The sequence below is a fragment of the Paroedura picta genome, chromosome 2 (genome assembly GCF_049243985.1).
Source record: "Paroedura picta isolate Pp20150507F chromosome 2, Ppicta_v3.0, whole genome shotgun sequence".
Taxonomy (NCBI): domain Eukaryota; kingdom Metazoa; phylum Chordata; class Lepidosauria; order Squamata; family Gekkonidae; genus Paroedura; species Paroedura picta.
Window position 1 is genome coordinate 38,025,363 of NC_135370.1, and position 21,658 is coordinate 38,047,020.

General features: G+C 44.2%; 1 long non-coding RNA gene across 1 annotated transcript in view; it reads right to left on the reverse strand.

Moving 5' to 3' along the window:
* Window positions 1–21,351, reverse strand: part of LOC143829263 (uncharacterized) — a 34,149-nt gene extending 12,798 nt beyond the window's left edge. Inside the window, exon 1 of the long non-coding RNA XR_013228043.1 lies at window positions 21,108–21,351. This is a non-coding gene — a long non-coding RNA (uncharacterized LOC143829263). The remainder of the gene's footprint in view (window positions 1–21,107) is intronic.
* Window positions 21,352–21,658: the final 307 nt, after the last annotated feature.

Genomic DNA, 21,658 nt, shown 5'->3' on the forward strand with positions numbered 1-21,658 from the left:
AGAACATCATGTTCAGCCACAACTACAGAAAGAAGAACAAGGTTTCTTCCCTTAGTTTGCCCTGCCAGTTGGCATCTAGACACTCCCCTCTTGGACTACATCAGTGGCTAATCACTCCAGAGGAGAAGGAAGGAGAGGCAGTGAAGCTTCTCCCTTGGATTTGATATCAGCATTTATTAATCACTTGGGTGTACGTCCTATCATACACGGACATCCCCTCTTCCAGCCCCCTGAGAGATTTTTCTGGGGGGAGGGGAGGGTCAATGGACCTCTGGGAACACCCAAAGGGACAATGTGGGGATCTGCAGCAAGAGGGGAGAATTGGTAGGAATCACCACCCCTTCTGCTGCAAAGAGAATAGCTATACCGTTGGAGAAACTGGACAGTTTAGATCAGCTTTTCTCAACCTTTTTACTGTTGAGAACCTCATGAAACATTTTTCAGGTTTCAAGAAACCCATAAAGTAGCATGATTGTGCAGAATACAGTTGAGAAGCATAGCTGTTTGCATGCCCACCTGTGGGGAGAGGAAAGGGAAAGCGACTGGAAGCCGCCTTGAGACTCCTTCGGGTAGAGAAAAGTGGCATATGAGAGCCAACTCTTCTTCTTCCTCCTCTTCTTCCTCTTTCTCTTCCTCCTCGGTTAGCTCACAGGTGTTCATGCTTTGGGTATGCCTGCAGATACCATCTTTGCCTCTTTCAAGGCTAAACTCAGGAGTGTGGTAATATATGGAGATTCTCTTTGGCCTCATGGCTAGTAGTCATTGATAGACCTATCTTCCATCCATCTATAATATAATATATTCATGGTGCAAATGCAAATGCATCTCAACTTGAACTGGTATAAGAGACTGAATATATTGTATAGATAGGTGGATGCCTCTGCTAACGGCCAGGGTGCTGTGTCAGTGCGGGTGTGGGAGAAGAGCGAACTAGGTGTCCTCTACTTTAGTTCTCTTCCAAAATTATGGGATCCCAAACCCTGCTGCTCATATGGAAAGGGAGAGCTGCAGTTTAAATACAGGGACATCCTTAAAATAATTCTATATACAAATATTTTGAATAGTTTCCAAGTAAAAAGTGTAACCACGTGAAGCATCCTTTACCATGAGAGATGAAGTGAATCAAGGAGTTCCGCTCATGAATGTATTTAAGGCGTCGTTTCCAGATGCCTTTTGATTATTTCCAACAGTTTTCACAAGCAGTTACGAGACTTGCAAAACACGCAGACAAGTACATGAATCCCACTGATCAATGGACTCCTGCTCGGGATGTGATATTAAAAGCCGTAACAGTGTTAAGTCCCATATAATGAAGAATGTTAGAAGACATTAATTCCCTTGGCTGATGTCTCATTAAAAAGTATCACTGCATCTATATTGTGAGCGACTGAAGACACGCAGGTGGTTATCGCTTTACACGCTCTCCATTTCTCACAGATGGGGGATTTCATTAAGACACCGTTGTAAAATAGATAACAGTTTGAGCTACATCAACTAATTGAATCCAATTGCTTTGCTAAGGGGATATGGGTGCAGCCTGAGAAAACTAATAATGCTTCAATTCAAATCAATAGCGGCTGGCTAAAAAGGATTGATTATGAATGCTTGGCACAGCCCAGGGAGACCAAATAACATTCTCAGCACTCTGACTGAATAGGAAAGAGATGTTCAGCACAGTTCTGTTTGGTTGAGCAAAGACATCTTTCCAACTCCTGAAGAAATGTCGCAAAGAGGAGGACTTCACATTTACTGGGGACACTAGAATTAAAGCCCGTTGTAGCTGATACAACAAGCGTTAGCAGGGGGAAGGCGGGAAATAGCAAATAGAGAGGAAGGTAGAAAGGAATAGAGTGATTAAGATAGAGAGAGCTTGGCTTTGGGAAGAGTAAGGGGAGGAGTTGTCCAGTCTGTAAGGGCATGAGGTTGAATATGTGTGTTGTGGGGGTGGGTTGTGGTGGCGTGGTGACAAATGAGGGCATGGGTGTGGAGAGATGGGTGTCAAGAACCTGTGGTTTGGAATGTTCGTTGAGTGTGGGAGAGGACTGACCTTTGGGAATTGTGGCATAGTGGTTACAGATGAGGTCTCCAGAGGCACGTCTTCAGATATGTGAAGGGAAAATCAGACTGGAGACTCTTCTTAGGGAGAGAATACATGGCAACCAATTACTCCCAGTTCTATGTTTAGCCTAATTTCCCTTCTTGTGTGAATTAGGCCACAGACACTGAAATGCCCCCCTGCCCTAATCCACATGTTGTAGTCACACCCTGCTCCTTCTGTCTCCATTTTTTTTATTATTGATATAATGTTATGTGCCCCTCATGCTTCTTTCACTATTGTCTCTTAGAAGAAGAAGAGCTGGATTTTTGTACCCTGCTGTTTACTATCAAAAGGAGTTTCAAAGTGGTTTACAAACACCTTTTCCCTTCATCTCCCCACAATAGACAACCTGTGAGGGCTGTGGGGCTGTGACAGGTCTGAGAGAATGGGCCACAGTGATCCAGCAGGCCTCAAGTGTCTCAAAGCAGTTCCCAGTTGCCTTCCCTTCCTCTCCCCATAATAGGCACCCTGTGAGGGAGGTAGGGTAGAGAGAGCTCCGAGAGAACTGGGAATGGTCCACAGTCACCCAGCAGGCCTCAGGTGTCTCTAAGCAGTTTAAAATTGCCTCCTTTCCTCTCCCCATAATAGGCACCCTTGTGAGGGAGGCTGCTAGGGAGGGCGGTGAGCGTAGGGGCCAGCCCAATCAGGGTGCAGCCTGATTGGCTCGTATTCAAGTTTGGACAACCCGGACATGCTCCTCCCACAGGGGTGTTTCACAAATATATAGACAAACCATGGATTATATGCGGCGCGCTGAATGTTTCAGAAACCAAAGTATGGGGGGGGGGCATTTTATATGTGCTGGTATCTATCACAAATAAATGGAAACAACTACTTATAGCTTAGTGTAGTGGTTAAGAGCAGCAGCCTCTAATCTGGAGAGCCGGGTCTGATTCCCCACTCCTCGACATGCAGTCAGCCATTTGTCTTTTTAGCCACCAAGTCACACTGCTGACTCATGTTCAGTGTATGGTCTACTAAGACCCTCAGATTCTTTTCACATGTACTACTGCTAGGATAAGTCTCACCCATCCTATAGTGATTCATATGAATTTTCCAACCTAAATGAAGAACTTAAAATTTAGCACTATTGAAATTCATTTTATTCATTCTCGTCCAGTTTTCTAGCCTTTCAAGATCATCCTGTATTCTGATTCTGTCTTCTGGTATGTTTGCTACCCCTCCCAGTTTAGTGTCATCTGCAAATTTAATAAGGACCCCCCTCTACTCCTTCATCCAAATAATTTATAAATTATTTGGGCCCAGGAAAGATCCCTAAGACACTCCACTTGGCACTCCTCTCCAAGAAGATGGTAAACCATTTACAAGCACCCTTTGGGTGCGATCTGTCAACCAGTTCTCAATACACCTAAAAGTAATAGGATCCACACCACATTTTACCAACTGATTGGTAAAATCATGCATGATAAAAGGTATTTCTGAATGAGCATTCTATAAGGGCAAAGGGGTGCTAGTTCCTGGGCTTTCTTGAAGCATTTCATGTGCCAATAAAGACATGGGGATGCTGGGATTGGCTCTTTGTTTGGGGGAAAATGTGCTTGGGGGACCCATTATGCACGGGGGTTTTAGCGCACATTCGGGGTGGAATGGCGGCGACTAAAATCACGGATAACGCACGGAGCCGGCTGCAACCGGCTGCCGCTTCGGTGCATGCCACCGAAAAAGCCGCGTCAGTGAAACGCGGAAGAAAGCGCAGCTTCCGGGTGAGCGGGGCGCAACCAGAAGCGGCGCCCGGATCGGCGCGTGCATAATCGGTTACTCTGGGTTTTGCCGCCGTCGCGCCCCGCCCCATGTATAACCGGTATGCGTCGCGTCTTCCCCCTCCGCGTTTTCCATGTGACCCGAAATCGCCATTTCGGCGGCCGTGCATAATGGGCCTCGAAGAAGAAAGTGGCGCCAGACGATAAACTGCTGCCTGTGGGCAACACATTGGGGATCACTGCTTAGCAGAAGACAACAAAGGTGCTATGGTAAGGAAACAAGTTTGGGAACTCCTGGTAGAATTTTTTTTTTTGGGGGGGGGCACTGTACCACTCCCTGAGTCTTGATTAATTTGCCCTCCTGTGTATAAAATGCAGCCCTTCCCTGTGGAATATCTGTGCCATCTTCCATTTGATGCTGACCCCCTCCCATGCATATTATAATTGTGTTTTTAAAAGATCAAGAGGTTTATACTTTTTTGTACTTTTAATGTCTATTTTAGATGATGCTTATATAAAGCACAATTGCAGAGTTTCCCCAAATATCGCAAGAATTGACCTGAATTAGTGAAGGTGATATAAAACCTCCAGACTAGATTTCTGTAACTTGCTCTATGCAGGCCTACCCTTGTCCTTTATCCGGAAACTTCAGGTAGTGCAAAACGCAGATGATAGGGTCCTCACTGGTACATCTTGAAGGGCCCACATCCAGCCTGTGCTGAGGCAGCTGCACTGGTTGCCAGTTGCTGCCCGGATCCGGTTCAAGGTTTTGGTATTAACCTTTAAGGCTTTACACGAGTTGGGACCCACATACTTGCGGGACCACCTATCGCCCTATGTCCCCTGCAGGACGCTACGCTCTGCGGGGAGAAATCTATTGGTTGTTCCCAGCCCTAGAGAAGCATGCCTAGTCTCAACCAGGGCCAGGGCTTTTTCAGTCCTGGCCCCCACCTGGTGGAATGAGCTCCTGGGTGAGCTGCGGGCCCTGTGGGATTTGTCAGCTTTCCACAGGGCCTGTAAAACGGAGCTCTTCCGCCAGGTTTATGGTTGAGGCTGGGGTCTGAGAGGTAGAGCGTTGCCCCCCCCCCCGGGGAGTCTGAAGTATACATCACCTCCCCCTATTCTCTATCGCCTTGATAGGTGGGAGTAGATTGTGATTGGCTCCCGCCATGTTATGTTATGATTTTTAATGTCTTTTAATGGGGTTTTAAATTGGGGTTTTTAAGACAACTGTCACCGGCCACAAGCCTTCCTAGGGAGTGGTGGGAAATAAATCAAATAATAATAATATAATAATAATAATAAAAGTGCAGTTGTTTATTATGACCTGATCATTTAGTTGTTTTCATTTGTGGAATTGGCTTGCCAAAGCTAATTACAGCCTATAAATCAATCATTTTCTGTATAAGAGCAGTTTGTCGTATGATGTCTAGCTTATGAAGAATAGGAGTATAAAAAATTACCATTCCTCCTTACTGCTATTCATATAATGGTCTTTAATCGGTCAATATTTTACTCCATACAATAAATGTATGACACGATGTTAATCTATACACAGTCAGTGCAAACAGCAGTCTTCAAGTCCCCCTTTCTTTTTCTTTGGTACATTATGAAGCAGCCAATAAATATCATGTGGAAGTATTATAAATCCTACTTATTTGAGTATATGCCAAACAGCAAGGAGAGAATAATCCATAATCCTAGAATTAGTACGTAGCACAAGAAACGGGGCAGGCACCAAAAGGCATTTGTTTGACATTAGAAATTTAGGAACAAATCTTATTTTAAAGTTGGGGTCTTGCATAAAATGGTACTGAGTCCTTTACTCAGTTACAAGACATGGTTGTTTATGACCCTTTTACTGCAGCCATGCTCCCGTGTGCACTGGGAAAACCTGGTGTTAAGTGGAGCTCTAGAAAACATCTGAAGGGATGTAATAGGAAGTGAACCAATCATAGAAAGCAAATACCAGTTACTAAGCTGCTGGATTTTCAAGCACAAAAGCCTCTTTATGGTGTAGATGGGCTCCGTAAACATGAATAAAAACTCCCGAAGAATTGCTATGTTAGTTTGTTACAGAAAAATAGAGTCCTTGTGGATGGCCTCTTTCTTGATTTACATTCCAGTGCATAGTTCAGGCTATCTCTACCAGTTCTTCATGAAACCCCTGGGGTTTCACGATGGCCCTGGAAGGGGCTCCCAAATGGGTGTGAGTTAATTAATTTTTACATATTTTAAAAATGGTTAAACATTTATCACGTATGGTCATGTCAAAAGCCCCAATGGTCCAATGATGGGCCTGGAGAGGGAGAAAGGGGAAGGTCCCCAAGTGGGCATGTACCCAGCTAGTCTTCCCAACCACATTCTGCATCACACCACTTCTAGAGCTGCTCAATGCCTGGCGAATGTTTCAGGGGTTTCTCAATGGTAAAAAAGTTGAGAAAGGCTGGCATAGTTAGATGTGATCCAGATTAGGAAATTATAGTCAATTCTCTCCCTCTAAATCAATGGTTCTCAACCTGGGGATTGGGATCCCTTTGGGGGTTGAACGACCCTTTCACAGGGCGAGCAGCTTGGCCAGAGGGGATGCTGTCACTGTTTCCGCTTCCCCTTCCAGGTGCCTGCGCTTGGCCGCCAGCCGTTTCAACAGTGCCTGCAGTGTGGTCTCCCGCTGGGTGCTCCAGGTGGTGGCGCAGCTTGGCATGACAAGAGGCATGTCAGGAATCAAACTGAACCCAGCTAACAGAGTCCATGATAAAGACACATCCGAGATCCAACAGGTAGTTGAAAATCAAAAGAAGAGCTTTATTAAACAGAGTCTACATACAGCTAAAGCAGGTCAAGATCTCCAAAGCAAAGATCTTGATAGTAACAGGGAACAATAGTAATTTCAGAACGGATATAGGGTTCTCTCGATAAGGGAGGGGTTACAAAGGCATTTCGGCGGGAGACCAGGGGGGCACCAAAGGTGCTAAGGTTTACAGGCTTGCCAGATGGCTGGAATATAATCTCTACGGTTACAGCTCTGTTGAGACTAGGCAAGGTCGCGGAAACAGATTGATAAAGCCACAGAAGACAACTCCCGTTGGGAAAGTTGGGGTGTCTTGGAGCCTGGCTTACAACACCCGACCTTGTCAGGCTTCAGAAAACGAAACTAAGCAGGCATGAATCAAGGTTCATGACAAGGCAGAACTGAACAGATTCCCCGAAAAAAAACCCCAATTTATATACAATCATGAACAATGGATCTTCACGCCATTGGTCAGTTTTGGTTGAATTTCTATGAAAGAACACTTGCCAAATTTTATGGTTGGGGGTCACCACAACATGAGGAACTGCATTAAAGGGTCATGGCATTAGGAAGGTTGAGAACCACTGCTCTAAATCAAACATGGAATCTTCTTCAAATGATGATTTCTCATCTTGGTTTGGAGAGGAATTGTTAAGTGGCCAAATGAAAACCAAAAGGAGGGCCGAGAGAAAGGAAGGTGCTCGTGAACTTTTCACTTATTTTTGATTCTTGATTTATTTCTGACCATGGGTTGGAGGATCTCCTGAACTAAGCCACACTGTTAAAAGAAGACTCCAGGTCTTTCGGAACCACAAGTCTCAGAGAAGTATTGTTGCCAGAGAGAAAAAGAAGAGCTGGGTTTTTTTGGATCCTACTTTTTACTACCTGAAAGAGTCTCAAAGTGGGTTACAATTGCCTACCTCTCGTTTCCCCTCAATAGACACCTTATGAGATAGGTGAGGCTGCAAGAACAGCTCTAAGGCCCATTATGCACGGGGGGGAATAACGCACATTCGGGGTGGAATGGCGGCGACTAAAATCACCGATAATGCACGGTGCCGGCTGCAACCGGCCACAGTTTCGGTGCATGCCGCCGAAAAAGCTGTGTTCACGAAACGCGGAAGAAAGCGCAGCTTCTGGGTGACCAGGGCGCAACCAGAAGCAGCGCCGGGATCGCCGCGTGCATAATCGGTTACTATTGGTTTTGCCGCCGTCACGCACTGCCCCGTGCATAACTGGTGTGTGTTGCGTCTTCCCCCTCCGCGTTTTCCATATGACCCGAAATTGCCGTTTCGGCGGCCATGCATAATGGGCCTAACAGGAGAACAGCTGGCTGTATGTGGAGTAAGGTGACCAGATTTTAACATTGGTAAAGCGGGACACCATTGACCGGGGGAGGGGGGTGTTGATTTAAAATTTGGTCTATGTGGAGCAACAAAAAGTTTCATAGAATGCATAGAACACAAAAATAGTATTGTAATATATATATTTTTAGATTTCAACATAAGTACAATTTGCCAGGTACCCCAGATGTCCCTCCAAAAGTGGGACAATCTGGTCACCTTAATGTGGAGGAATGGAGAATCAAAACTGGTACTCCAGATGAAAGGCCAGTGCTCTTAACTGCTGCACCAAGCTGTCTCTCAGCTTGTACAAGGTCACAGCCAGGTTTCCCTTGGCTACCATTGGGGCATACAGTGGGAAGCTCTGTGCTGGATTTATCTGGGGCTGTGCTGGATTTATCTGGGGGTGGATTTATCTGGGGACACAGCAAAGCTCCATTAAACTTCATTGGGAACATGGAAGAACTTCATAGACCATGGGAATTGAATGTATTTCCATAATTTAGAAACCTTTGGTAAACAAACAAGGTCAATCTAAACAGTGTTACATCATCATCTGCACAATAGTGTTTTCTTTTTATACACCTGAATGAAGATGGAGTAGCTGGCTGGTGTCCACCAAACAGAGAGTAACCCAGTTTTTTCTACTGATTGATTGCCTTGCTCTCTAGTTGTCTTGTGTATTTTCCCCCAGGCAATCGTTGACAGAGAAGTACTTTTTGCTAACAATGACAGAGGGTGTCCTTCCTGTGACCTTGTACAATATGATATCAGTTGGAATTCTGTGAATTCGTACAGCCTTTGCTTCCAACAAAGTGAAGGCCACCAAATTAAATTGGAATTTATTCTTCTGTGTATGTGCATAGAATTGTTTCTATAGGCTTTTGTTAAATTGTGGCGACAGTATTCATGTGTTAAAATGTTTTATTACAGTGTAAAGTAAGTATATTAATAGGGGAAATCTTCTGGCCATTACAGTGTGGATCAAAAAATTCACAAAACGGTGCCTGTTGCAGACAGGAAATTTCACTACAAACCTGAAAGAAGTCTCAGGTTTGCACAAACCTGAGAAATTTAAAAATAAAAAAACAATGATAATAGAATCACATGTAGTTTTAAGAAAAGAATTCCCACTGAGAATAGATTCTGAGATCTCAGGGTCATTTGGGGGAGTTGCTAGGCAACCACAACTCTAGTCTTCTAGTACTTGGATTCTGTGAAACAAAGCTGTGAAGGGGAGGAGGGATGGACATGAAGGCCAAACTAGTAATGGAAAAGATCCCATCCTCTTGCTGTGTCACATCCTCTGATGGAGGAATCATCATTGATGACCAACCTGGCAGCCGCCACCAAAAATTAGTATGAACAAAACTCAGAAAGGCCCAGCAGAGGCTACCACAAACAATTCAGCCAGGTCCAGTGATGGTGGCAGCCACTGTACAACTCATCCAGAGTTCTCCCTTGGGGAGGCTCCTGGGGGAGGAAAGGAAGAAACACAGAACACAGGGGGGACCGATACAAGTAGACAAGCGGGGGGGGGGTGGGAACGAGAGAAGGAAGCAGAAAAAGGAATGGGAACAAGCAGGCAAGCAAAATATTGTTGGGATTAACTTTGCTTATAAATTATTGAAACAGTGATTACTGTAGTTATTATTGCTTATAATCTTTTATTATTGTTGGAACATTTTCTCACAATGCATTAACACTATGACCTGTGCTATTTCACTTGCGATGTGACATTCTACTAATATTGTGGGCTGTACTTTTTATAATTAATATACTAGATTTATGATCATTGGCATTGTAAACCTCTGTTTACCAATGGAATGATTTTCATTATTTAAAGGGTGACTATTGCAACCAACCATCTTCCTTTAGATGTGAACTGAAATTAACTTTAGCTTCGGCATTCTTATTTGTAGGGTACTGAGCACAGGATTGCCGCTGTTACCAAGGTTTTGCATATATTATTTTATTTATACTGTCTTAGTAGTCTTCAATGACCATAAACACACTTTAGTCACGTGTATGCATTATAGAAGAGCCACTTGTGGCGCAGAGTGGTAAGGCAGCAGACATGCAGTCTGAAAGCTCTGCCCATGAGGCTGGGAGTTTGATCCAAGCAGCCGGCTCAAGGTTGGCTCAGCCTTCCATCCTTCTGAGGTCCGTACCTAGCTTGCTGCAGGGGGTAAACGGTAATGACTGGGGAAGGCACTGGCAAACCACCCCGTATTGAGTCTGCCATGAAAACACTAGAGGGCATCACCCCAAGGGTCAGACATGACCTGATGCTTGCACAGGGGATACCTTTACCTTTACCTATGCATTATAAATCTGTCGGATCTACAGAACCACCAGTGGTAAGAGGCGCTATGAAATAACAGGAAGCAAGAAAGATCAGGAAATGAGTACTGTAATAGATTTAGGGACATCTCATCATTGAAATTAAACGCTTTAAATGAAAACATATATTAAAGATTTGATATATTTGAACAACGTAGAGGGGAAATTACTGCGCAAGGACTTTGAATTATTAGTTAAAGCCAAAGTTGAGAATCACGATTACTGTACAGGAATTATGTTTGAACAGCTGAAAACTCATTTTTAAGATAAATTTAGCTAGGTCAGTATAAAAATTAGAGTCTGTGGAAGGTGACAGGTTACTTGTATTTCTGCAGGAATGGCTAATTTCAACAGCAAGTTCTTATTTTACCAGAATAACAGAAATTGAGATAGCTTAGCGTAGGCCTTATCAACCAGCGTTTTGTAAAACCCTGGGGTTTCTTGATAGCCATGGAAGGGTTTTCCAAATGGGTGGGAGTTAATGAATTTTTAATTTTTAAAAAATTGTTAAACATTTATTGGGTGATATTTATTATTATTTATTTATTATTATATTTATATACCGCCCTCCCCGAGGGCTCAGGGCGGTTTACAGAAAACAGTAAAGGATGCAATTAACATATGGTAACAGGTAACAGTAACAGTAATAACATTATAACAATATTAACTTAACAAGATCATAAGAATAACTTTATAAAATAGAAATTGTGAGAGCCTCAGCTCAATTCTTACTGGACCCAGTGTTTAGAGGATAGCTTTCAATCTAGCTGGCTAGTGGCGGTTAGACATAAGATTAAATGTCTTGGCTTTTCCTCATGTGCTTTACTATTGGCAGGTATGGACTCAGCTAAAAAAAATGATAAAACAAATAATTCAGGATACTGAGCGGCAAGCGGACCTTTCTAGTTCCCCCATCTTTAGGCCACTGCTCAGTAACAGACATATTCTTTTTCCCACCCCATATCTTTTTACTCTGGAAAGTAACACTCACAGAAGAGCCTTTACCCTGGCTAGGTGCATGGCACTTCCCTCAGCATTATTGGAAGGGAGATATAAAAGGATCCCCTTCCCCGAGAGAACATGCCCCTGTAATTCTGGCCAGGTAGAAGATCTTGAACACGTTTTTCTGTACTGTCCTTTCTATGCCGAGGCCCGAGCTCAGTTCATCCATCCCTTTGTAAAGCAAAAGTTAAGACGAACTGTAACACATAACACAGACATTATCAATAAATTACTGTCTGATGAATCCCCCCAAATCACTAAACCTGTTGCTAAATTTTGTTCAGCTCTGGCCACCTGGCACCACTCGTGAGCACACAGACATAGCTGCTTAAACAGGTAAACAACAGCCCTTCAAGGCTGACTTCACCAAATTACTTGTTGGTTGCAGTTCCAACACCCACTCTACTATGGAAGCTTGCTGGGTGACCTTGAGAGAGTAACACACTCTCTGCTTAACTTAGCTCACAAGGTTGCTGTGTGGATAAAAGGGACGAAAGAAGAACAATGTGAGCCACTTTGGGTTCTGATTGAGAAAAAAAGCAAGGCAGAAATGAAATAAGTAAATAAGATCAAAGAGTTGTCCTTATGACTAAAACTGATCCAACATGATGATAATGAATTACTTCACAAGATTGCACCCAAAAGCAGAAGCTTCTAGAAGGAGCACAAACAAAGCACCTTCAGATTCATACTAGAAGATGTGGTTCTTCAGGTATTATGACCATGAAGCATTTTAAAGTATAAGGGGAAAGGAGTTGCAATACATTGAGAAACTGAAAGCAATTTATTAAGGATATATAATGTTGGAATCCTGTGGCGCAGGGTGGTAAGGCAGCAGACATGCTGTCTGAAACTCTGACTATGAGGCTGGGAATTCGATCCCAGCAGCCGGCTCAAGGTTGACTCAGCCTTCCATCCTTCTGAGGTTGGTAAAATGAGTACCCAGCTTGCTGGGGGGTAAAACGGCAATGACTGGGGAAGGCACTGGCAAACCACCCTGTATTGAGTCTGCCAAGAAAACACTAGAGGACGTCACCCCAAGAGTCAGACATGACTCGGTGCTTGCACAGGGGATACCTTTACTTTTAATGTTGGAAAGGGAAAGGGTACCTAAAAGTCAATGGGAACTGCATAGCACAATAAAAACCCACAACATTTCAACTATGAATTTTTGCTCTTAGCTTATTAATTAATAAATATAACGCATCTTACCATTAACAATGGATTTGAAATGTTAAGGGATTCAATAGTTCATTAAAAAGAATTCTGTAGAACTATTAAAAGGAACATATATATTTCATCAAGACATCCATTTTTAAAAGGAACCTGAAAAGTATAAGAAATTAGTGAATAAAGGATAGTTTTTTGGGTTTTTTTTTTTAAAGCTTTGGCAAAGACAAAAGGTATCACTGCAATTATCTCTGAAAGAATGGTATTTAAAATTAAGGAAGGATTACATGATGAAGGAAGTAGGGCATTATTATTTAAAAGATTAATAGGCGATGAGCAATGGGTATTAAAATGATAATATATTCTTATAGAATGTAATTATGAAACATCAAGAACAAAACAGTTATCACTGGAGAGTTTGATAGTGTGGCAAACCATTCTTTAGGTAGAGCAAAATGGATGCCACTAAAGAAAGATGAACGAATTCAACTTGACCTTTTTACACGAATTAGATTTATTACAAAAAAAAGATTCCAGGATTTTTGTATCCTAGATTTTGGTGCTTACTTCACAGCATCCTCATTCTACAATAGACACTTAAAAAGACCCATTAAGTGTATAATTTTTAAAAAAAATTTATACTGGAAGTAAGACTGTGCTAGATCATGCATCGACAGACCACAGGACCACCCATAAATACACAGCACAACCAATCTTGGGTCAAACTAGCTTATTTAAATAGCTGATCTATGTGACAAGCTGCTGCTGCTGCTGCTGATGTCATCCGTTCAGTCGTGTCCGACCCTTGGCGATTCTATAGGAAAGTCTTTGCCATGTGCCCCTGGCTCTGACTGCTTCTTTGAGTTGGTTCATGGTCATCCCTGTAACAAGCTAGTGACTTCTTTTAGGGGTAGTTTGTGTTAAGTCATTCATGCCTACCACCATTCGGGCAATGGCTCATTTTCTTTATAGCCACCTGCACATGAATTGTGCCAAGAAGTGCTTATGACTGCACAGAGAAGCCTCTTCTAAGGCTTTCCCGTGGCCATTCCAGATTGGCTGGACAATCATAGAATCATAGAATAATAGAGTTGGAAGGGACCTTATGGGTCATCTAGTCCAACCCCCTGCACTCACAACCCTATCGCTCATCCACTGTAACCCACCACCTCCTTAAGCTTTCACAGAATCAATATTAAGCAGGTGCAGGAAAACCAGCTGTGGCCACCATGGGTCAGGCCTTAATTTGGCTGCATGTACTGGTATACAAATTCAACAGATAAGAGTCCAAACCAGCTCCTTTAGAAGTTCAAACTGGGGATCATGAAACAGAAGTCTGAGCTTCTGTAGAACATCTTGTTCAGCCGGATATCCCAGGTCGAAAATTTATCTTGCTGATTTAACCTTCATGTCCTTGGTTTTTCAGAAGAGCCTGATAAGATGGGCTGGCTAAAGCAACTATAATTTAAAGAAAAGTTTTTTAATGAGCTTTTGTAGCTTCCATCTGATATTAATTTGCAGATTGAACAAGCTTATTGGATCCCTCATGTACCTAGCAACACAAATAAGCCAACTCCAGTGACTGTGCAGTTCTTGATAGTGAGCGTAAAAGATCACATTCTCTACCATGGAAGACAGAAACAAGATGTTTGTTGGGGCTCTAATAAAAACAAACCAAAACAGATCTCGCTCTAATCAGATTGCACTAAAGTAGTATCAGTGCAATACCACCAACTTACAAAAGAAGAGATGTATTGCAAGAGATGTGACTCTGCGCTATTATAATAGATCTTCTGCCATTTTCTGCATGCCCAGATCAAAAAGTTTCAGATTCCAGTGGCTGTAGAATAATTTATTTTGTGACTATATGATTTATGCCCTGCTGCTCCAAACCTTTAAGACTTTCCTGAAGAGCCTGTTGTGATCTTCTGAATAAAACTTCTAGTTGTGATTATTTAAAGAAAATAAGATTCTCTACACCTATAATAATGAGTAGACTAAAAAATATTTTGTCACTGGTAAGGTAAAGGTAAAGGTATCCCCTGTGCAAGCACTGAGTCATGTCTGACCCTTGGGGTGACGCCCTCTAGCGTTTTCATGGCAGACTCAATACGGGGTGGTTTGCCAGTGCCTTCCCCAGTCATTACCGTTTACCCCCCAGCAAGCTGGGTACTCATTTGACCAACCTCGGAAGGATGGAAGGCTGAGTCAACCTTGAGCCGGCTGCTGGGATTGAACTCCCAACCTCGTGGGCAAAGCTTTCAGACGGCTGCCTTAACACTCTGCGCCACAAGAGGCTCTTATTTATTTTGTCACTGGTATTGTGTGTTAACTGTCCAGGTTTACTGCCTGTTTATAGATCTCTCTCTTTTCCTATCGAGTATCTTTAAACAGCCCCGTGGCGCGGAGCGCCACGGACTGAATAAAGCAGTAAGGGCACAGTGGGAGGAGTTAGGGCGGGCCCTGTCCAGGATAAAAACTCGGAGGGGACAATCAGGAGCCGCGAAGCGGCTCCTGATTGGCCCCTCCAAGTGTCCATCCCGCCCCAAGCAGCCAATGGGGAGCCGTGCGAAGTGCGGCTCCCCATTGTCTGCTTCAGCCGAGCCGCGCAGACAGCCACGGGTGAGCGGTCGGCCACGCAGCCTTCTCCCGGCCGGCGGAGCGGCGGAGCGGCGTCGTAGACGCCGCGAGGCCGCTCCGCCGGCCGGGAGAAGGCTGCGCGGCCGACCGCTCACCCGCTCCGCCGGCCGGGAGGAGGCTTGGAAGAGCCTCGGGGCGGCGGGTGGGCCTGGCCGCCTCCTCCCGGCCGGCGGAGCGGCCTCGTGGCGTCGTAGACGCCGCCAGGCTGCTCCGCCGGCCGGGAGGAGGCTTGGGATGGCCTCGGGGGGCGGGGGGGCCTGGCCGCCTCCTCCCGGCCGGCGGAGCGGCGTCTTCCCCGGAGCGCCTTCCCCGGGGCCTGGGGAGCTTTTTTCCAAATCGGGGGGGGGGAAGGGAGAAAACACCTCCCCAGGCCCCTAGCAGCCCGGCACACGCCGCCTCCGTAAAGAAAATGGCCGCCAGCCAGAAGACGCCACCAGGGAGCCCACCCGCTCAACGGTAAGCCACCTTTTATTCTGCTCCTGTCTGCTAGCGCCCATTTTATTCAGACATAAAATGGGCTTAATTTCTAGTATTTGAATAATAATTTTAGGTGGGGGCTAAGACAACAGCATCTAAGGATGCCAGCCTGCAGGGACCTGGAGATGCTCTTGAATTGCAGCTAATTTCCAAACTACAGAGGTCAGTTCCACTGGAGAAAATAGATGCTTTGGACAGTTGATTCTAAGGCATAGTACTCCACTGACATCCCTGTCCTCCCCAGGCACCATCCCAAAATCTTCAGGAGTTTCCTAACCTCCAAACCCGCCCCCAACAACAAATACCCATGGCTCCAAGCATCATAAATGAATTAATTTTAACATGTGAGTGTATTAGATTTGATAAATGTAGAAATTAAAGGATGTATTATCTGATAAAAGTTTCATTTAAGAAAAAAATTAAACATTTTCTTTGAATTAATATCACCCCAGATGGTGTATATTTAGTCTGGGCCTCTTTCAAACTGCTAGATATGTTTCAATATGGTTTCAGGCTGATTTTAAGCACAGTCAGGATGAGTCTTTAATTACAGATGGACAAAAGTTTCCTTTGATACTGCAAAGATGGACAAAAGTTGCCTTTTTTACTGATCCATTTTCTATAGTTAATTTATTTTTATTTATTACTATTGTCTCACTCTCTTTTGATGCCTTATTTTCTTTTCATATTTCATCACTTTTTATTTTCATTAGGCTATGGGCCTCAAAGAATGTAATTTTTGTAATAATCTCCACTGCAAAGTTCACTTTGGAACTTTATCATCATTGTTGATGTTTAGGCACCAGGGCAAAATCCTGACCTTATAGCATTTAGTCGTTGGGATATTGTGCTGTCCTGCCGGGCTGCACCTGCACAGCTGGGTGGTTATGCTGGTGTAGAGAGTTTAGCAAAGTCCAGTAAACGAGGCTGGGAACCAAGGGTGTCAGAGTTCACAGCAAGCGGGGTGGGGAGTGAAGTCAAGCCAAGCCAGGGTCAGGAGCCAGAGAAACAGTCAAAGCCAAACCGTAGTCAGAAGCCAGGGATGAAGTCAGAAGCCAAGCCGTAAGTCTAAAGCTGAGAGCATAGGAACCAAAGCCTAGAGTCTGGAGCCAGGAGTGTAGTCAAGAGTCAGGCAGGCAGAGCTTCGCCGAAGCACACTGGAACAAGTTGTTGTCTGGGAAGACAGGCAGGGAACGCACATGTTGCACCCATGATGGACCTTGCCTCAAGGCCCTTCTGATGTAGCCAGAAGCCAGATAGGACAGCCCTCAGCCAGAGGGCCTGCAGATGGAGCTAAACCTCATCAGCGGAAAGAAGTGCAGCTGGGCCCCATCTACTTTGACAGTGAGCTGCCAAGTGTGTTCATCTCCTGATAACTGTTGCCTCCTGCAGGTTTACTGGGGTCTTGGCCTGGGTCAGGCTGTGTTGCTACTCCGATGAGTCGTCCAAGCTGAGAGGTGACGTATCCCGAGGCCCAACATACCCTGGAATGTAGAGCTGGGTCTCAGCATAGCTGGACTGCTACTACTTGTGCTCTGCCAGGGCTCCAGGCCATGCCCAGGCAGGGGATCTGGGCCCAGGCAGGGGATCTGGATCGGGAGTCTCAACTGGGAGTGCGGGGTCAGGAGTGCCCTCGAGGGGCTCAGTGGGAGTGGCAGCATCTGGCTGTGGCAAGACAGATAGATCTTGTTCTAATTTCTGCTATTTTTATTTTGGTTCCAGCTCTCTCTCAGCTCAGATCAATGGGTGGTTGTAATGAGGGTTTTTTTTCTCTTTTAATTGTTGTGCTTGGCACTTTTAATGTTAGTTCACTGGTATGTTTTGAGTTTTGTTAGCTGCCTTGAACAATATTTTTGTGGGGGCAAGCAACAGAATGGAAACCAACCATGAACACCATCTACTTGGTAAACTGACATTCCTTCCCTGAACTTTGAAAAACCAGAGTTCTGAGGTCTGCTGTACTTGGTCTACAGGGCCCTTATGGCCGGGAGGTACACTCTTATGATAAATGTTACTGAAATCCTGAAGACTCATGTCTCTATGAACCCTGGAATGTTTCAAGGAGAATGAAGACACTCAAAGGGCAGAGGTTAACTGTTTCTCCTGAGTCAGGCCTGGTACACCTAATAACTGCATGACAGATAGGAACCCAACTAATCTACTTGGTAGGATTGTTGTCTGAAAGGTGTTTTAATGGGCTAATTATTTTTAACTGTCTATACTAGAGATCTCCAACATGGTTCTTCGGGAGCCCTGGCACCCATGAAAATCTTCCCAGTTGCCTACCAAGTGTTTTGAGAAAGTGGGTGGGTCTTTTTTCCAAGCAGAGTTCCTGATTGGCCACTGGGGATCTCCTTGGTTGCACAGATTTTTTTTTAAAGTTGTTTCCACAGCAGTTGGCGCCATGATTGGAAGTGTAGGTAAGAGAGAATTTTCAACAATGTTTGTTTTACAAAGCACTGTGTTAAACAGTTTCTGTCTGAAATGCAGAAGAAGAAGAAGAAGAAGAGTTGGTTCTTATATGCCGCTTTTCCCTACCCGAAGGAGGCTCAAAGCGGCTTACAGTCGCCTTCCCTTTCCTCTCCCCACAACAGACACCCTGTGGGGTGGGTGAGGCTGAGAGAGCCCTGATATCACTGCCCGGTCAGAACAGTTTTATCAGGGCTGTGGGGAGCCCAAGGTCACCCAGCTGGTTGCATGTGGGGGAGCACAGAATCGAACCTGGCATGCCAGATTAGAAGTCCGCACTCCTAACCACTACACCAAACTGGCTCTCCAGAAGCGTTACTATTAGCGTTATGAACAGCATAACCTCCCTCCTTGACATTTTGTAGCTAGCTCTGCCACTTTTGACAGCCATTTTGTGGCTGTGCCCGTAGGCCTGAATCTGAATGCAAAAAAATCATGCAGGCTCAAAAAAGGTTGGGGAACCTCTAGTCCAGTCTTTTCAACTTTTTTATCATTGAGAAACCTCTGAAACATTCTTCAGGCTTCAAAAAACAAACAAACCCAGAAGTGGTGCGATTGTACAGAACCATAGCTATGTACATGCCCACTTGGAGCCCTTCCCCTTCCTTCCAAGCCGGTCACTGGCCAGGTGGGAGGGAAGGTCAACATGACCATATAGTCATATCACCCAATAAATGTTTAAGAAATCTAAGATATATATATAAAAAAATTAATTAACTCCCACCCATTTAGGAAACCCTTATAGGGTCACCAGGAAACCCTGGCCGAGAAAGCCTGCTCTGCTCCCTTAGGGTGGCATCCCCACCCCCACTTTCTAAACCTTTTAAACAAGATTATGTTTTGCTGATCACATAGGTGATACAGGCAGAGACTAATCTCCAACAAAGTATAAAACACAGAAACAAGCTATATCAGTGTGCAAAACCACACAGGATGTGGGCTGGTGGTACCAAGCTAAGGTCCTTTTGTGCCGACAGAAGCAAGTTGAGAAACGTTTTTTCCAAAAAGTGTCACATATAAAGCGGCATTTCATCTGAAAACTACAAAGTTGTACTCTGCCTAAAAACTCTTGGTTATAAAACCTTGACAGATTAACATGGCAATGTCAATTTTTCCTGTCAGGTCATTAATCTTCCATGGGCTCTTCTGTAGCAGGCCCCTTGCTATGTATGAACTGATTTATTAGTAACCAGGATTCTATTATCATTTGTCCCCATCAGTGCACGAGTCTCCTGATCTCTCGAGAAGATCCCGAGTTATTTTGACATAACCTTCAAAAATCTGTTAGCAATAAGGAAAATTAAAACATTTGTCTTTCACTATGTATTACATTTTTTAATTAATATACAACTGTGAACAAGTACAAGTCAATAAAGGCCGACATTTAGAAATACAGGGTTGCATTCAGCTAGCTTTTCAGCTGGCGGGGGGAAAAAGAGACCCAAGAAAAGCGAGCTGTTTTTTTTTTTTCCCCTGCTTTTTACTATCTGAAGGACTCTCAAAGTGACTTACAATTGTCTGCCCTTCCTCTCCCAACAACCAACACCCTATGAGGTAGGCAAGGGTGAGAAAGCTCTGAGAGAACTCTAACTGGCCTAAGGTCACTTATCCAAGTGCATGTGGAGGAGTGGCAAATCAAACCCGGTTCTCCATATTAGAGGCCACTGCTCAAGCTGGCTGTGTTATGGATAATGGGGCATGCATGGACACAAGCCAAGTGATATGCAAGGTGAAATAAGGAAGGGATATAGGTGAAATTGAACAAAAAGCTGGTTGGATCACACCCACAGTGAGGAACTTTAATAAAACCACTACGTTTATTTCCAGCTTTCAGTAGCTTCGTAAAGCAATGGAGATGAAAATTGTGTTTCTGACAGATAATACTGGGGTGGATCCAATTAGCATCCCCAAGTAGCATCCTTCCAACTTAACTGTTTCTTTTGCCGATGGAAAACCAACTTGATTTGGAGGAACATTCCTTATATTGGAGGAGGGCTTCAAACTTGAGCCCAAAAGAAAAGTGGGTTATAGTTTAATAAACAAAAAAATAACTTTGCTCAGTAGGAGCAAACTTAGTGTTAGTGGAAACTTAAGTGTTATGAAAAAGGAGAGCAAAAAGTTGACATACCGAAGAACATAATTGGCAACTCAGAACAGAAATCTGATAATGCAAAGCCAATGCTGGGGGTTTTTTTGTACCTCACTTTTTAATATCTGAAGAAGTCTCAAAGTGGCTTATAGTCACCTACCTTCCTCTCCCCACAACAGACACCTGGTGAGATAGGTGAATCTGAGAGAGCTCTGAGAAAACTGTGACCCAAGGTCATCCAGCTGGCTGCATGTGGAAGAGTGAGGAAACAAACCCATTTCTCCAAATTAGAGGCCGCCACTCTTAACTACTCTAAGCTGGCTCTCTTGATAATGGATGCTTTTTAATGGTATTTGCCACGTCTTCATTCAACTGGAGAAATGAAAAAACAGATTGCAGGCTCCTCCCCTTCCTACCCCCTGCAGGCCCATCATTGGCTACATATGGTCATATCACCTGCAATATTTTAAATATTTAATATATAAAACATTAATTCCCACCCATTCGGGAAACCCTTCCAGGGCAATCAAGAAACCCCAATGTGTCACAAAACTCTCGCTGAGAAAGCCTGGCCTAGACACTGGCCAAGCCCCTACCCCTAAGACTTCTAACTATAAGGAAGAGGCAGCTTTTAACCTTATTAATTCTATCACTGAGGTTGATTTTATTATTTAGTTTATAGACCTCCCCTTTTTGTGACCAGACTCAGGGCAGTTTGCAAGATATTAATATTCAGTTTAAAATACAATAAAAAGAATAAAACCATGAATGTGCCATTCTCTATTCTTCTCCATGTATTCAGTGGTGGCATGTTCCAGCGAGGGAAGCACTGCACCGGGCTTGTTTACCCAGTCCCAATTCAAATGAATCCCTCCTGTCTACACTGAATTCAATTTGCATTTTGATTTGGTGCACTTTAAATTTTCCCTCGGCAACATTCATGATTGATTTGTAGTGACCCTACCGTTCCTCCACGATATCCTGGAGTGGATATAAGCTTTGATATTTCAAAAAAACACCATGAGTAAATGTGCAACTCTCTACTCTTTGCAAGTTAACTTGCTGCCTCCTGCCTCCAACGCTGTAGCAAAGCAGTCTTCCCTGATTAGCCAGAATATCAGTTCAGAGTCTTCCAGGTACCTGTTTGCAAGGCTTGTCTTAAAGTGTCTGCACTCCAGAAGCCTGACCTTCTCTCAGCAGAGATTTGCTTCTTCCCCTCGCCCTGCCCCTTCAAGAAAAGAGACTCCTGCTGTGCTTGGCTCCCTCCCCCCTTCTGAGCTTCCCCAATCAGTGCAGAACACTTTGTTTCAGTTGGGGAAGGGGGACATACAGGAAGACTGGAGTTCAAATCTATCTCAATTCAGCAGGATCCACAATGGAAAAAAGAAAGTAAGTGCAGAATCAGTCCATGTCTGCAGTCTATACATGCTTAATTAAGAGTAAGCTCTACCAAACTCAAGGGGACTCACTACCAAATAAACACACACAGGACTGTAATGCATGGGTTGCTGGAAC